Source organism: Atheta coriaria, unplaced genomic scaffold (assembly GCF_025399875.1).
Source record: "Atheta coriaria isolate IRGN ID8LTWV9N9 unplaced genomic scaffold, Caltech_Dcor_3.1 hic_scaffold_6_pilon, whole genome shotgun sequence".
NCBI lineage: Eukaryota > Metazoa > Arthropoda > Insecta > Coleoptera > Staphylinidae > Dalotia > Dalotia coriaria.
In genome coordinates this window covers 5,000,293-5,012,411 of record NW_027045448.1, presented here as the reverse complement: position 1 = coordinate 5,012,411, position 12,119 = coordinate 5,000,293, and the positions used below count along the sequence as shown (strand labels likewise).

At 39.3% G+C, this 12,119-nt stretch overlaps 1 protein-coding gene across 1 annotated transcript in view; it reads right to left on the bottom strand.

Moving 5' to 3' along the window:
* The window catches only part of LOC135793585 (protein-L-histidine N-pros-methyltransferase), a 74,688-nt gene that overhangs the window by 58,593 nt on the left and 3,976 nt on the right, over window positions 1-12,119 (bottom strand). Inside the window, exon 2 of the mRNA XM_065304598.1 lies at window positions 5,808-5,852. The gene's annotated coding sequence lies outside the window, so the exon portion shown is untranslated. The remainder of the gene's footprint in view (window positions 1-5,807; window positions 5,853-12,119) is intronic.

Below are 12,119 nucleotides of genomic sequence, written 5' to 3'. Positions count from 1 at the left end.
TAAGTAACTAATTTCCATTGTGCGCATTGTGTGTGCAAGTGTGAGGATGTGTGCGCAGCTCAAACATAATTAATATTAATTACGAGCACTGCCGAGTGGCGAGCGCATGGTAGCGTAAAAAAGGCGTAAAAATGTGTAATTACCTTCTTGAGTACCGGGAGAAGAAGTATGAAGTAATGCAGGCAAGCGTAATGCTGAGTAAAGTGAGCAATTAAAAACGAAAAGGGAAGATTCTTATCATTATCGGAGGTGTTGATCGCCGAAGTAAATGGAGGCATTTTTCACTTGTCAGCAATGTAAATAACGAATTAATTTCTATTGTTGCGGCGCCGGCCTTTACTTAGTGTACAATTACAGTGTACATAAATTAACTTAATGTAAGTTGTGTTTTCATACGAATATTCATTAAGAGCTAATTTTACGATTTCAATCTTGAATACGTAATATAATACCACATTTTATTTTATTCTGTATTGAATTGAAATTCGAAAAAAATATATTTCGATAATAATTTGGAGCGAAATAAAAACCTAATATAATTGACGAGTTTGTTGTTTTGTATTACTTTCAGGTTAGTTCCCGAAAACGTTATCCTCGTTTATTTGTTATTTCCACCCCCGAAAATATGATTTCCGCTTATCGCGCCGTGAAAATCTCGCCGCGTTTCGGCCGGTTCCTCCCAGCAATCTATTAGCAATTACCTCGTTTCTTTTACCCTTTCATCAGATAAACACAACCACTCGCCATTAGATATTTATATCGCCGGATTATGTAAAAGAGAAATCCACGCGGAACGTCCAATTTCCACATTTTCCATCGGCGTAATATTTTATTGAACAACATTCTCTCCCCATTCGCCACTCGGCGCCTCGATATCCTTATAATTCCGCGCCACCCCCTCACCCCGCCATGGCTTTTATTTTCGTTGCGTCTACCATTTCAAACGAAACTAATTTATTAACAGCCCCGCATATTATAGCGCTTATAAATATTTATTGTTTTCCTTTCGAGTTGAAGGACTTATTATCAGGCACAATTATGTCATGTAAATGTAAATTAAACACCGTACGCATAATACGGTTAATTCATAATGTGTGAATTTATATTTCATTCAATATTAACAATTAATTAAATTTTTCTTCACTATTTTCACTGCTGTAAGTTTTGTTTAAGTTGTAAATAGTTTTTTCGTGTTTTCTGCTTTACTTTGATATCGTTCGTCGTTATTGGTCCGGATGGGTCGTTTCAATAAAACGAGATTTAAATAATGTCGTGCGAATAGAGGGCGCTGGAGGCGGATTGCGCGCGACGTCGAAAACTACAGCCGAAAATACAATTTAAAGTAAACGAAATCTAAATCTAAATCAGCGTCGCGTAGCAGGGAATAGTTATCGGCAGTTCGCACGCAATATTGACGTTAAACTCGACGAAAACTCATCTCATCGAATTGACGAAACTAACTAAATCAACCCGAATTTATTTATTTGCAATCAAATTTATTCGACGTTTTTTACTTATTTATTACCAGCAGATTTTAATGAATTGAACACCTACGCGCTGCAGTAAAGATTTAAACACGTCTGTACAAAAGTAATTAACAACTGTACAAATATTTGAAATATGATTATCACCAATATTCACATGTCTGTGGCATGCGGTGTGGTGGCGTTGCGGTTGTTTCTTTAAGTTTCTTTAGTTTATCTCTGACGATGTGTCTTTGCGCGCCTCTCGTTCACATTTATTTATATTTGTGCGCGTCCGCGGCTGGGTATAATTGGAAAGCGAGTATTTATTATGTATGCATTAACTTCGAGCATCGGGCATTTTAATTAAACCCTCCGCGCGCGCGCGCGCCAGCGTCCGATTGTAATTAACGCCCAGCGCTGAATATTTCATCGGCGTAGGTATGATGGCACCTACCTTTGGGCTTTGGTGAATCGCCCATTCGAGGATCACGGCGACGTTTCGATTTTATTTATGATTCATTTATTATTTGTTTACCGACTAATTGCGGCCTTCTTTCAGCGTCTCTTCGCCCTTTTCACGCACCTACAGAGACAGAGATTCATTTACTGATTTTATAAGGCTGTAATATACGTTGTTTAAATTATTACTTCTTTGTGAAATGTAAAAAAATATTAATTTTAAAATTATTTATGAAAATTTACAAAATTCTGGTTAAAAATACTAAAAAATGATGCGGAAAAATAAAAATTTATGAACAGCCTTAAAATATCAAATAGCGTTCTTAAGGTGCTTGGAATTGATCCAAACAGTTATAAATGGTTTACAAGAAGGCGGACAAGGGCCCGTCCTGCGCGCATCCAAATTGTATCAACATCCGATCGTCAGCTCCGACCCGCTGCTGACGATTAAAGCAGATTTAAAAGAATATAACAAACTCGCACGCCGTGCACACAATATGAAAAACTGAAAGGCGAACGAAGACGCCGAACGGTGGCACACACGCATGAAGAATCCTTCGGTGCGCGCGGCAGCAGCAGCTCCGCTTGTTCTTCTTCATGAGCGCGCGCGGCACTGAAAGGCCCGAAAGAGAATGCCCAGAAACGCCGACTCATTCGCTCTAATTAATTCCATCCACATGTAACGAACCACTCCGCGCTACAAATTACGACAAAACAGCTTGCGCATCTACACGACGCGAAAAAAAAACGAAAACACCTCCTCCTCACCGCCGCAAAGAAAGCGGATTTATTATAAACATTTAAATGGTAGCAGCGTGTGGATTGTCGATTATTAATCGAGAGTTTTAATTTGTGCCTTTGCCTTACAGCGCACCGGTAGCGCGCTGCCATTGAAACTGTATCGGTGTAAATAGAATTAAAATGAAATGCGTGCCGAGAAAGCGCTCGTAACGCGCGGCGCTGCGTTTTATTAGATTTTAGGTGGTCCACCAAGTTTCTATCGTTATAAAGTCGTAAACAATTAATTCTACTTTCGGTGTGGCTGCAACACGCCAACAATTAAAAAGTCACTTCATCAGAAACGAAATGTTTCGCTGGCGTTTTCCACCAACATGGCAATTATACTGACACATTAGTGTAACCTATGATTATCCATTCGACTGCAACACAGCACGTCAAACATGTTAAAAAATTTAAATATAATAAAACTTTTAATGGAATGTATCGGCACTAAATAAAATTTATTTTTAAATGTATTGATTTCCAGTGTCATCAGTGATGATGACAATTAGTGTGTGGTTTTTTAGCAGCAAGACTGAAAGTTTGAAAACTGTTTAAAAATCGATATTTACGACTTTGCTAACCTAACAAAGTAGGTACGTGTACAACTTCATTAGTGGCGAAATGCGACGAGATTGATGTGTATGTGGGAGTGCATGTCGCACAATCTTTAATGTCAAAATAATTGGCGGCGTAATTACTCAATATCTATGCTGTGCGCTTTTTCAGGAAATAAAAATGAAAAACTTTCACGTTTTGTTGCGCGCCGTCGATCGTAATGGAAATTACATCTTAATGTGTACATTTTATGCATTATATACGTTTAGATGCAATTCTAACAAAGAAAATGCCAGCTAACCATAAATCTGTCATTTTAAATTGAGGTTATGTGGAAAAAATTATTCCAAATGTAAAAGTAATTCATAACATTTCGATTTCTACGTAAATTTCAAGCAAAAATTAATACACCAAACGTAATTTCACCAAAAATTTGATTTCATGAGTTTTAGGCCTGATTTTGTTAATTCTCACGACATTTCTATATAATAACAGTCCAAAAAGCATTAATAAAGTGAGTTTGATGGAACAATTTGTCCATGATTTGAACTGAGTGTATTAATGCTTTTCCCCGCTTGCTCTGCACCCCGGATGTGTGTTTTAATAGCGCGCGCGCGCACAAAAAGAGAATAATATATTAAAGAAGCATTTAGAGCTTCTTCGATCGCGGCGCGTCGCCTTTCATTATTCCGCGCTTTTTCCACGGCGGGTCGTCATCAGCGTCGATTGTCACGGCGCGTTCCCTTATTCTTATTAACATCGTTAATGCACGCGCGGAACGGAACCGAAGCCTCAAACGACGATGGCAGCGACTAATGAAAATATAATAAACATCCACGATGTGATGTGTACACACAACACGCACACATTTAAATATATATTCAATCATTTCACATGCGAGTGATGTGTGTGTATGTGTGCGGATACGAGTTGTCATTGTTTGTCGTCGCGTCCGAAGCCGAGAGACAAATAAAACGTGCGCTCATCATTTATTCAACGTAATTATTTATGTCAAAATTTCAAGACTTGGTAATAACCACCAGTCGACGGACGTTTAGTGCGGGCGCAAATAGAAAATAGTAGAAAGGCAGTGGAGCGCAATGGGGGAGGGTTGAAATTTTTGGGTAAGGAATGGTGGAAAAGCGTGCGAGCGCGAACAGGTGCTAAGCAGTGGTCGTATGACAGACAGACGGAATTGTTATTAATGAAATATTCTTACAAGCATTAATAAGGAAATCCATATTCTGTGTCTTTATTTTTAATCCCAAAATTTTTTTTTTCCTAAATTTTTGCTTTTTTTTGTGTTGAAATTAATAATTTAATAGTTTTTGAACATTCTAAGCGTGCGCCGGTATATCTTTTTAGTTGCTCGTTGATTTCTCGCCCTTTTAGCCGCCCCCAGCTCCTTCTCTCGCGCGTTGGCGGAAAACCTAATGATAAAATACTATAGCGCCGAGGTGTACATCCACATGTGCCCGCTTGCTCAACAAAATACTACCGTGTTTAAAGAAGGTTGCCAAGCCGAGAAAATAACTGGCTGACTGGAAAAGCGTTAGCACGTATTCGAAAAGCACAATTACAAATAATGAAGATTACAGAGCCTTTTAGCGGATGATCTACACGTGCAGACGCCGAGCGAAAAACCCTACGAGAGCATATTCGAATAATTTTCATTACTCCGACGTGCGCGATAAATTCATTTATAATGCAACGTTGTTTTTTTTTTCTTACCAGAAAGCTTCATGAAATTTATGTTAAGGCCAAAAAGTTACTTATAATTAATTTGATTCATTCCAGAAAAAACGAAATTTTATCCAAGATACCAAACAAGAAAAATAAATAATACTAAGTGATATTGTTGATGATGTTAATTGGTATTTATTTGCGGGCTTTGGGTCTCATTTCGAGCGCCCAAAACGACGAAAGGACGAAGAAGCAACACACGAAAGAAAAGCTTTTATGTACTCGTACTAATGTGTGATGCTGATACTGATTCCTGTGCTAACATCGTGCGAGAGGAAATAAACGCGCGAGTTCATCCGATGTATAAATCTTGATCAAAATAAATCAAAGGACACAGATTGTCGTAAATTAGACCGAAAATGTGTCGCCGCTCACCCTCGTGATCACATGCTACGTGTCGGGCTGGGAATTAAGGACGACGACGCAGCGCGAAAAGTGAAATGACAATATTTGCAGCGGCGCAAAGAGGGGATGAAATTAAAAACGTGCTTAGTTCGCGTCGCACGCCCCATAAACCACACACACACAACCACACAACCACATCTTCGTGGAACGAACATCTTCGACATCGGCTCGCTAATCAACTCCGAGCATGTTCGATATGTTCGATGTGCTCGGAGAGTGTTGCATCCGCGCCGCGATCCCAAACGGACACGTTCTCCGCGAGCGCACATGGAACAAGCCGAATAAATCGATGCCACAATTTATATATTACAAGCTTTTCGCGCTGAGCGCTAAATTACAAGCCCAACAGCGTGGAATTACGCTCAAAGGATGCCGAAAACATTAAATTTTACTTACCTAAACTCTTCTAGTCTCCTAGCCACCAGATGGCGTCCAAATCTCCTAAAACCAAAAAACAATAGTTAAGTAACTATATTGTTTGATAGATGGCGTTAGTAAATATTATGTCGGGTGGTATTTGGCGTGGTGGTAATTGCGAGTAATAAAGTCTGTACCATACTCGATTACTCTCCATTTTGCTTGCAGAGAGAGAAAAAACAAGGCGCGCATACATTTGGTATCATGTCGACGCCGAGTGCGCAGTAATAAAGTCTGTAATAAAGTATAATTAAAAGAAATTATTTTTAACGCCGGCGAGCAAGGATCGAACACCCCGAGCGAGTCTCGCACACGATACACACAGGCTTAAATGTATACGATTTGTTATTTTGATTTATCAGAATAATTATTTAATAATGTACACTTATTGCAGCTGACCAGCGCAGTAGTGAACTTGCTGCGGTGTGTTGAAGCGAGTACGAAGTAGTTTTAAGACTGTGGACGCGAAATGGTGAAACGTATGCTAATACCCCTATTATATTCAGTGCTATATTGGAGAGTTTATTAGTTCGGACAGTGCTCCGGATCGTTATCCTCCGTCTCTCGCGCGCGCACGCCGAGTGGAAGAACTCGTGCCTCGCCAGGGTCGAGGTGAGAACCGATTATACACCCACGAGCTTATGCTAAACGACGGCGAGAGCGGTTTGAATATACGCGGGAGGCGAGGAGTAAGAAATGTTCGATATGCATGACGATGAGCCGATCCGTCCGGATAGCTTCGAGGGCTTCGAGACAAAACTGCTCAAACGGCCATTTGTTCGTGCGCGAAGAAACGAATCAAGCACTTCGCTGCAGCACCGAGAGAAGTGGAGGAGTGGACGATATCACCCAGGGGGTTTTCAGTGGTTCTTAACACTTGCCAACGTTCAACAACGAAATTAACACAAGCTACACTTAACAAGTCAATAACATCACGCGATAAAACTGTAAATATTAAATTTTTACTTCGAAAATTTTAAAAAATTTGATTTTGCGCTTGTTTTGAATGATTATTAATCCAATTAGAACCTTTTGGTAACCGCTGGTGTAATTACAATCTTTCGATGGAGATAATTGTATAAAATTATGCTTAAACATTAAGGCGCTGGAAGATTCCTCGGCTAGGACGCGTCTAGGTGCATCAAAAGGAGACCACAAATAATTATATCGAACAGATTTGAGATTGTAATTATAGCTTGCGCTTCGTAACGATTTTCCGTACAATGTCGGCGCGTAAAAAGCTGACGGCGAGCGCGCAGAGCAACGAAACCATGTTCAAAATTGCTTTAATCAGCTGCGCGAGTAATTAAAATCAACATTTTTTTAATACAAACAAAACAAAACTGCATACATAGGAAAGTGGTGCCCTCTAACGGAATTTTTATAAATAAAATGAGAATTAAGCTGGTATAAAATGATTAGGTGATACACATAGCGCGTTTCTTAGTTTCCTGCAAATCGCCTCCGGCTGAATCACGGATACTACCTTTACCTCTGCCTGCGCCTCATCTTCAACGTATACATTTAGCTATACCTATAGATTTACCTATAGATTCATATTCCTCACCTTTTTCAACACACTGTTTGGTTCTTTCAAAGTTGGCTTTTGCTGGAACGCTGCTGCCCCGCACACGTACATGGTAAATTATATACAGATTTTATCCGCGATCATTAAGATTATTAAGGGCGGCGCGACCAGTCAGCCAGGTATTGTTCGAGTTGATGTATCGCCTATATATGTTTGTTTGTTCCGCCGTGCCGGGCGCGCAATCTGCTAATGCACTTCTTGCGTCGCGCTTGATTGTTTTAATATTGTTAATACTCGCCGAAAATCAACACCGGAGGAAAATATCAAGACAAGAAAAACAATGCCGATGCCGATGACATTCCCGGTCGTTAGTCCATCACTCGATTATTATCTAATGCGATGTTTAATACATTACCCGATAGCGCTGTGTTTGATGTTTGTTATGGATTTGTTGATTTGATTCACGGGCAGATTAAATTACTGGATTTGTTTGCCGAGAAACGCTTGCCTTATTTTATTCATAGGGCATATTTTATTGTAAACCAATCAAAATGCTTTTAAGGAAATTAACTGCTGTAGAAATCATTTATATCATAGAAAAATATTTTTTTGTTTTTTGATCTGCGAATTTTTGTTTTTAATGTGAAGCGGTTTTTGTTAATTCTTGAGATGTTTGTATAGAAAGTGAATAAAAACCTGGGTAATTTGATATGTTTTGTTGTGATGACCGTGTCGTCCCATGCGGAGACATTACTGTTACCGAAATAATTAGGTGAAATCAAGCTGAAAAAACCACAGGCTCGGAAAGAAAGGCGCAAAGAAAGACGAGCGACTTGTTAGATTAACGCAATAAAAACGCTCGAATCGAAGAAATAAAACCTAGAAATTAATGCGCTACGAAAATGTGCGGAACGTGAGAAATCCGAGTCGTAAAGACGAAAGATAATAAGCCAATAACGAGTGGAGCTCGCGCGCGATCTTTCCAGAGCAATGATTATCCATCGTTAATATTTACACATCAAAAACACGACTAACAAATTTAGCAAATAGTCAAGTTTTGCACCAAAAATGAAAGTTTATCATCACTAATTCATAATTTGTAAAACAATAACGTTATAGTTATACGAAATTAAACCGCAGCTAATAAATTCACATCTTACGACGTTATCGTTTTTATTTCGTGCGCATTATTACAACGATGATGAATCAAGTGTTGATATAATAACCGCACAAGCCCCAGCCTCAAGTCTCTCAGCTTCGAATCACAAACGAATGTATATCGCATCGCGGTCGGAGGCGAGACGAACCCGCTCGACTCATGCCTTTCGAGACTGCTTAGCGAGACGCCATACAAAATGAGATAATTACAGCGTGGCCATTTAATTGCGCCGAAAATTAGTCGGTAATAACCGGCCAGCACGTCGGCAAACTCGACCAAAAACAGATTCAGACTGCTTCATTCACAAGCCAGCAAGAGTTGAGATAAAGATGAAGACTAAAAATAAAGATGTGAGCGTAGAAGAGCGTAGAAGATGAAAGATGAGGCGCGCCAAAAACACTCGGGAAAGTAGAGAGGAGTGATGTGCTTTGCAGCGTCGCCGTGGAGGGCGCAGGTACTTCTTGCACCTAGTAATTAGGCGCTGCAATTATTGACTTATATGTTTTAAAAACGCAGACGCTCTCTGATCTTCGAACCGGTCGGCTGTGTTTGGAATACAATGTGTAAACTTAACGACATTACAATACAAAATAAGAGGAAGCCGAAGACTAGACTGGAAATAATTAAAAACTTGACGCCAGCGATTATTTAAGAGCCGTAAAAGGTTTTAAGGCAAATTTTGCGGTTTTGTTAATTTTCCACAAAGTGAAAACTAACAAAATTTTATTCATCAATTCACACGTAAACAAAACGCCAAAAACAAATTCTAGTTAATGTAAATTTAACAAATCGTTTTCTAGCACAACAATCGTGAACACTTTTAAGAATTTTTTCCATTCGAATACTAAACACGTTTTTATCACATCGTGTTAATTGTATACAAAATTAGTCAAACCTCAAAATAAAATCTCGAATTAAATTCAAATTAACCAGCAAACCTTTTAACATCGACGTTTAATATGATTTTTATTCTAATTCCGAAATTAAATCAAACGATAATTAATTTTGTTTGCGCATCATGAAAATTTATTACGGTGGAAATTAGTCCGCTTTATTAATTAGATAATTTACGATTACAACTGTTTGGGCGTTTTTACGAGCCACGAGAGTTCAGTCGTATTTTATTGGTTTTACGCGCTGCGATTCGTTAAATCGTCCAGAATTTGAATATAAATTCGATCCAGATTAGGAGCGCGATATGGTCGGACGTTGGTTGGTCGTCTATTAACGGTGACAAATTTATATGGCCGTAAATGTTTTTTTCGTGTCACAATATTAACAATATTCTAATGCGTGTGTCTATCTCGCACACGTTGTGCAATCAATTTAGGTACTTAAAATAACTCTAACGGGAGTTGTATTAAAAATAATGATATTTTAATTTCTGTCAGAAATTGCGCCGAATGCACACAATTGTAATGCAAAATTTATTGATAAATTTAATAGAAAGTCATTTATTTAAGTCAGTTTACATTTTATACCTTATAATTTTAATTTACTTAACTGTTTATCGGATTGTTTTCAACAAACGTAGGCGAAATTTTATTATTCGATTGACATGAATAATTTATCGACTCGATGTGTGAACAAGTCGATTCGTTGTCACTGACGAGTGTTTCCACAAATAGTTAAAACAAACAATTAAATTAATTAGCAAACATTAGAATTTATACCCGTGAGAAACTATAATTTCACTTGATTCTTTTTAATTTGACATTTTACGAAATTAAAGAGAGGTGTAAATAAAACTGTTGCGCTTTTGCATACAAATGGTCGGTTTACACCCATCGGCGGTTTCTTAATTGCCTGTTTCATCCCTCCAGTAATTAATTAGCAAGTTTCGCGGCCCGTTTGCATCGCTCATGAATAAAAAAGTTTCCCTAATGAAAAAAACAACTCGAATGAATGGTGGCCAGTCAGCGCGCCGGGGAATAGATTTAAAAGCGTCGAAAAAACAGCTTTTTCAAAGCGCTATACAAAAAGCGTTTTAAGTGCCAGAGTGCCACAATGACATTGTAATTATCGCAGGAGGGTAATTTCCACCCGAAAAAAGTTGGTAAAATTTCCCAGAAACTTACCACTTACACTTAAAACGCGTTATTTTTTTTTGGCTCTCATTCGGAGTTTTTAAAGAACAAAAACGAAGAAAGAAAATTAATGCGAGACGACATTGTTTCCTTAATTATTCGTCCTCTTCCCTCGATGTAATCGGCTTTCGAGAAGACTTTCGAGGCACGAGTCTTTGCAAACACGGGATTTCGCTTTTTTTGCGCAGAGGGGAAAAACTGTTGCCCGTTGCGACGTCCTCATCATGCGGTTAATTGCAAATCCGCCCTGATTAATTTTTAATTCGCCCCGGCTCCGACCGACCAACTGGTGCCGCAACTGTTCCTGTTCTAATTCTTCTGCCAACCGACTCTTGCATGGCAAGAAGTTAAGAACTTGTAAAAGGAAGGAGATAATTGCCGGCCAAGTTTTATGTTTTATGATATAGGTAGAGGTATTGAAAACCGCACGATATTAAAAAATAAGGCACGATCAAGAAAATGAGACAAAAGCGAGCAAAACAAGGGACGAAGTGATGCGTATTAAAATTAGTGCTATTAAATTTCGATTCAGGCAAGAATAAAAACATTTGGTATACGGGCGAGCAGAAAATGAAAATTAACACAAAATTTGTACTTCAAATAATGTTAATTATTGTTTTCTGAAGATTAAAGCATCAATAAAAAGTGAATATTCATCATTTTTTCAATGTTTGTGGTTTTAATTAAAATGATTGGCTCCCGGGTGGAATTTTCGTTTGATCGCAAAAAACTAAACGTTTTTTTGACACCGGCGCCGAAAAAGCGCACGCATATTATGCAAAAACCATTACGATTATTAAAAAAAAAGAAGGGGCGCGCACACACATCGACAGGCAATCCATCTGTCTATTCGTCGACTCGTCTATCGCGCCCGCACCATTCGAATAGCCATAAAATATTCGCGAGTTTTACGCGTGTTATAAAACCGCTCGCGATGAAGCGACGAGCACTTGTGCATTACCGACGCAATTTGCAAATGGATTTAAGCTCACTCAGAACCTACTTGAACTCGTCTAGGTAGTGCAACATTTAATAGTGAAATTTAACATATTGCTAGTATGGTATGGTGGTGAGTGCGCAAATATTTTGGATTATTTGCGAAATTGTAAGATGGTTGATCGAATTGGATATCAATTTTCGCTTGTACATACAATGGCGCATGCATGTGGATAATGCGAGGAGGCGCTGGGCGCGATCCGATATCGACGCGTCGGAGGCGCTGCGTCGTGGGGGTGGCGCTCGAGTATTATTATATGCGAAACGCGAGAGGACGCGAGAGAGCAAACGAAGGCCTGGCTTGCATAACGACATCGATTCGCGAGCGCGCGCCGCGTGAGTCTATCGCCCCGGTCGCACACTCGCCGCGCTTCCGCCGCTCCCCGAAGAGTCTTTTCAATTTTCAATATTTCCCTATTTCGCTGCCGCCGCCGCCGACGACGTCTCCAACCCGCTGGCGCAAACAGAGAGTAACGCGAGCTCTCTTGATGTTTTATTCATTGCACTCAGCGCGCAGCGCC